Raw genomic sequence first — 5674 nt, 5'->3', positions numbered from 1 at the left:
AAACACGTAACTCCCTCTTAGTGAAGGCGGGCTGTCTTTTTTTTTTTTTGGGATGTAGCCTGTGAGCTATCGTCCTGTCCCTCCTCACCATCTTCCTCTTCACTAGCTGCTTGTGTACTTTGTGTTTGAGATGGTAGTCCGGAATCTCCCTCAGTTTCCCCAGTATCTATGTCTGGCAGGGGATTCACTCCTAACTCCTGGGTATCAGAAGATGGAGTTTGTACAGTACTGGGTCCTGCAATTTGAACATCCGCACTGGCAGCTTCCAGCATCTGCCTCCGCAGCGCTAGGCGCCTATGTGTAAAAGAGGACAACTGCTGCTGCACCTGGTCCATCTCTGCTGCCATCTGCTCACGAGTAGCCATGTTGCTGGTGGCATGTGTGTTTGCACATGTGTCCAGCGATTTATAGCTGCGTGTGTTTTCCAGTGCGGTAATTCGAACAGGTGTCAATTATGCTAATTCTTCCAGTAATTGTTGTACTGCCTATTTAAAACCCTTGACTGCAGCCTGTGTGAGTGGGTGTATGATGCTAAATGGTGATTCAAGACTCAAGCAAGGTGGACGTGTTGCCTCTCACATTTCAGAGTGAGTTTTTATTGCAGTATATAGCATAAAAATGTGCGTTTGTTTGCTAACAAATTTGTTACTGTTGTGTTGCGGATGGCGTATTTAAAGCATATTTTTTTTTCTTTAAATTGGGATATTACCATACCAAGTATGTATGGGTGTGCAATGGTCCTTTGTAGTGGTTTAAAATGGGTATTTGTAGTTTTGTGTTTAATGTTTTTTGCTATAAATTTATTAACATGTACTATCTAATAGTTTTGTTACCTGTAATTTACAGTGTGGCTGTTCTAGTGCTGAGAGTGGTTCTTTTATTTATTATTGGCCATTTCTCTCTCTTGTAGGTGTCTCTCTTGTTTGTTTGTTCATTTCCATTTTGAGTGCCAAAGTAGGCCAGTTTTCAGTTGTAGTTTCCCAAAAAGGGCTCCTTCATTTTCTGAGCAGGTAAGCTGCCTGTCCCTGGGTGTCATGGTGTGTGTTTGTTGCGAGTGTGTATCTTATTTATTATTGGCCATTTCTCTCTCTTGTTGGTGTCTCTATTGTTTGTTTGTTCATTTCCATTTTGAGTGCCAAAGTAGGCCAGTTTTCAGTTGAAGTTTCCCAAAAAAGGGATCCTTTATTTTCTGAGCAGGTAATTTTTTATTTTTTAATGTTTGCATTTTTTTTTGTTTAAAAAAAAAACATACTTAGTACTTTTTTAATATATTGTTGCACTAATTATATGGTTATGTTTTTTTAATCTCAAAAAGTTTATTTGTGATGGTAACCTATGTTGTAGGTACTTAGCTAACTGTGGCGTTTTTTTTTTTCATTTATGTTATTTTGTTTCGTATTTTCATCTTGAAGATATGGAGTACACTCCTGCAGTAAGTGAACACCCATACTCTTTAAATTATATTTTGTTTTACAATGTGTGTTGTTAATTGTTTGTGTTTCTTAATGATTCTTACCTTCATTTTAAGTTGGTGATGTCCATTCATGTGGCAGCTGAAGCCCACCACAACCCATGGAACCACTCCCACCCCAACCGCCGCAAGCCATCCAACCCCAACCGGCTCCTCATCCTCCAAGGCAACGGAGGCGTGCTAGGCCACCAATTTTCCGTACCCGTGTCCTCCTTTTTGGGATGCCTGATGATGTAGTGTTGCGCAGATACAGACTGCCACCTCATCTAATCCTAGACACTCTCTCTATAATAGAGAGTGATCTAGAACAATCCATTAGGTATCCTACAGCAATACCAGCATTGACACAATTCCTTGCTGTGTTACATTTTTTGGCCACTGGTTCATACCAGCATGTCGTAGGAGATCTGGTTGGCATGTTGCAGGGCCAGTTCAGTAAGGTCCTGCGGCGTGTCAGCCAAGCTTTCCTAACCCAAGTGAAGCAATTTATTGCAATGCCTTTGGATGTTGGTGCCCTGGCTGTGGTGAAGTGGCAATTTCAGGAAGGTGGTAGTCGCTTCCCACACGTTATTGGAGTTGTGGATGGGACACATGTAGCTATTGTTGCGCCAAGACATAATGAAGAAATTTATAGAAACAGGAAACTGTTTCATTCTCTGAATGTAATGGTTGTTTGTGGCCCATCCCTCCAGATCCTGTCCCTGAATGCTAAGTTCCCTGGGAACTCCCATGATGCCCATGTCAGAAGACAATCAGGGATATGGCAAAGATTAAGAACGATGGAAGACCAAGACATGTGGCTATTGGGTGAGTTTGGTATTTTTCATTATTTGAGCAGTCATATTTTTGGTATTACATTATTTAATGTTTTTTTTTCCTTTTTCTATTTTCATCTTATCAAACAGGAGACCGTGGATATCCTTGCACCCCCTGGCTCATGACTCCTTACAGTAAACCCAGGCCAGGACCACAGACGGCATTTAACTCCATGCTTACTGCCACTAGACAGCTGGTGGAGCGCACGATTGGTGTTCTTAAAGGGCGTTTTCGTGTGCTCCACCACACTGGTGGCGACATCATGTATTCGCCGGAGATGGTAAGTAAAATTGTGATCCTGTGCGCTATCCTACATAACATCGCTGTAAGGAGTTGCGTAGAGCTTCCCCAAATGGAGGAATTGCCGGATGAGGAGCCAGGGGTTGGCCGGACATTCGGAGGGGGGAGTGTGTACCACCGGGGGAATGCAGTAAGGGCTAGAATTGTCCGGGATTATTTCAGCTATTGTTTTTTTTTATATTTCGTTTTGTCTCCAAAAACTCTCTGTATTTGTTTATTCATTTTGGACTGATGTCATTTATGTAGCTTGGTAAAGTTCAGAGTGTGTTGGTTTTGTTTTGTGAGTCATTATTGTTTCAGTACATAATCTGTAATGTTCTCCTTATCATGTTTTTTTGTGTAATATTGTTGTTTACAATGGTTTTTTATTTTGTAATTTATAATTAATTCTATTTGGGTTAATTGTGTTATTAACCATATATATTTTTTTTTTATGTTTGGCTTGTGCATCTGTTTACATTAAAAATTACACAACATCTGATCCTAAATGTCGAAAACTTTGTGACTTTGTGCAGCTGATTGTTAATTCAAAATGTGGTGAGTACACAGATTGTAACAATTACTTTTCAATAAGTGTGTGTGTGCGCGTGTGTGTGTGTGTGTGTGTGTGTGTGTGTGTGATAGTGAGTGAGTATGTGTTTGTGTGTGTGTATGTGAGTGTGTGTGATTGTGAGTGTGATTGTGAGTGTGTGTGTTTGTGTGCGTGTGTGTTTTTTTTTATTTTCTTCCGCGGGTGCGAATTTCCGCTAATGCGAACTGTACCCACTGTCCTTCACATCAATGCACACATATCAATAAAGTTTAATACAGATGACACCATAAATTTACAACCAATCAAATGCCACCACACATTATAAATATATGCCCATGTATGGAAAACGTCATTGGCACCATGCACGCAGCTGCATTCTCACGACGGGAGCTGCGCGTGTTGGTCACGGTAATGGACCGACGCGTAGGCCGCGCAGGGCCCTTTATACCAAATAGGGTAAAGCGCAAGGCCTACGCGGAGGTCCGCCGCATAGTGCGCACCCGGACCAGAAGGACTATAATCCAGCTGGAAAGGCGCTGGAGCGACCTCCGCCGTCGCACGCCGGACCTGTTGGCGGAATTATGCCAACAAATCCGCTATAGACGTAGACGCAGTAAATTTCACATATTACCTTAATTATGTGTATTACACTGAGATTATTAGCAGAAACTTTAAATGTAAAGACTGCACATTTTCACTAAGAAATTGTATAGTGAGAAAATTAGCAGACTGTAATTATACTATTGTAGAACAAACATGACAAGTTTACACAGTGTGTGTGGTTATGGCAAGCAGTACTGACTGTGTAGCAAAGTGCTTCTGAAAAAGTTAATGTTGTTGTACTGAGTTACTACACAGGCTGTCGACTGAACCCAATAACTTGCTCTGTGTCTTTAACATGGGACAGAACAATGTAATTTTTAAATGCTATTGGTATTATTTTTTAAGCCGCAACCTAAATATTACATATGTCATTCTAGGGCAAGCAGCGGATGGAAGGCCGCAAAGTGCCAGCCCAGACCAATCCGTTTCTCCGCCCCCCTCCCCTTCTGTGACCCAATCCCCCTCTCTTTCCCAATCCCCTTCTCAGCCCCACTCCCCCTCTCTTTCCCAATCCACTTCTCCGCCCCACTCCCCTTCTGTGGCCCAATCCCCCTTTCCGCCATCCTCCCCCTCTCTTTACCAAAACCCCTCTCTGTCCCCCTCCCCCTCTGTAGCCCAAACCACCTCTCCGCCCACCTCCCCCTATCTTTCCCAATCCCCCTCTCTGCCCCCCTCCCACTCTGTGGCCCAACCCACCTCTCTGCACCCCTCTGTGGCCCAAACCACCTCTACGCCACCCTCCCCCTCTCAATCTGACCCACCCTCTGTAACCAGATCATCCTTCCATCCTCTTTCCACAATCCAGACTCCTTCCCCCATCCAGACTTCTTCCTCCATCCAGCCTCCTTCCCCACAATCTGAATGGGCAGCAGATGCCCCGGAGCGACTTGAGGGAGGTGAACAAGTGGCAGAGGAGAGTAAGTTCACACACATTTACATTTAATTTGTTACCTAATTTAACTTCACATTCTAATAAATGCAGTGTTGTGGTGCCAATATTTTCCCAAGGTCAAATTTTTGTCTTCTTCATCATGGTATGGATGTTGGATTTACATTTGTGTGAGGATCATTAGATGTACAGTGTCTACGTCTGCAATGTTTAGGATGACCACTCTAGGTCGACACTCATTATGTCGACAGGGTTGCCTGGACAACAGGGTTTATATGTGCGACATTATAAGCAAAACAGTTAGACCTGAGTGGAGTTTAGCATGTTGTTTGACTTTTACACTTGTGCCTGGGTATTCCAATATTTGCACATTGAACTCGTATGCTTCACTTTGTTAGCCAGGCTAAGGACACAGTGATTAGTGTTGTGAAAGTTACACTCCAAAAATTTAAAAATACACATTTAAAAACCTGTTTGACCTTATGTAGTAAGGCCGGCTTTCAGGGAGTGTGTGCCAGCTAGGATATGTGGTCCTTCTGAAGATGTTGATATGCAGTGTGATGATGCAGGGCCAACCACAAAAAAAAAGACTGCTTCACTCCAGATGTGAATGAATCCCTGCATGAGGTTACATTTACTAAGATGGTATTACTATTTAAGTTGGGATGTTGCCCATAGCAACCAAGCAAATCATACTTTTCATTTATTTAGCACCTTCTACAAGATAATATGTGGAATTTGATTGGTTGCTATGGGTAACGTTCCATCTAAAATATAACTCCATTATTACTGTATGTACCCCATGGTGTCGTACACTTTGTTTAAAAAAAAAAAACTTGCGGAGCAGGCTTGTGTGTTGTTCTGCTACTGTTTTCTCATTAAAACATCCATGATGTAGTCACTTTGCCATTAAAGCAGGCCTGTCCAAACTGCGGCCCTCCAGCTGTTGAGAAACTACACATCCCAGCATGGCCAGACACAGCTTTAGCATTCTCTGACAGCAAAACTGGGTCAAGGCATGCTGGTATATGTAGTTTCACAACAGCTGGAGGGCCGCAGTTTG

The 5674-nt window shown here is 42.7% G+C and overlaps 1 long non-coding RNA gene across 1 annotated transcript; it reads left to right on the top strand.

The window, feature by feature from the left end:
• The first annotated feature begins 916 nt into the window (after positions 1-916).
• LOC134943634 (uncharacterized) lies at positions 917-4619 on the top strand. Its single transcript, XR_010181647.1, has 3 exons — positions 917-1010; positions 1413-1432; positions 4528-4619. It is a non-coding gene; the product is annotated as an uncharacterized LOC134943634 (long non-coding RNA).
• The last annotated feature ends 1055 nt before the right edge of the window (positions 4620-5674 follow it).

Source organism: Pseudophryne corroboree, chromosome 7 (assembly GCF_028390025.1).
Source record: "Pseudophryne corroboree isolate aPseCor3 chromosome 7, aPseCor3.hap2, whole genome shotgun sequence".
Taxonomy (NCBI): Eukaryota; Metazoa; Chordata; class Amphibia; order Anura; family Myobatrachidae; genus Pseudophryne; species Pseudophryne corroboree.
Note: the sequence above shows the minus strand (reverse complement) of the source record. Positions and strands in the feature narration are given on the sequence as shown.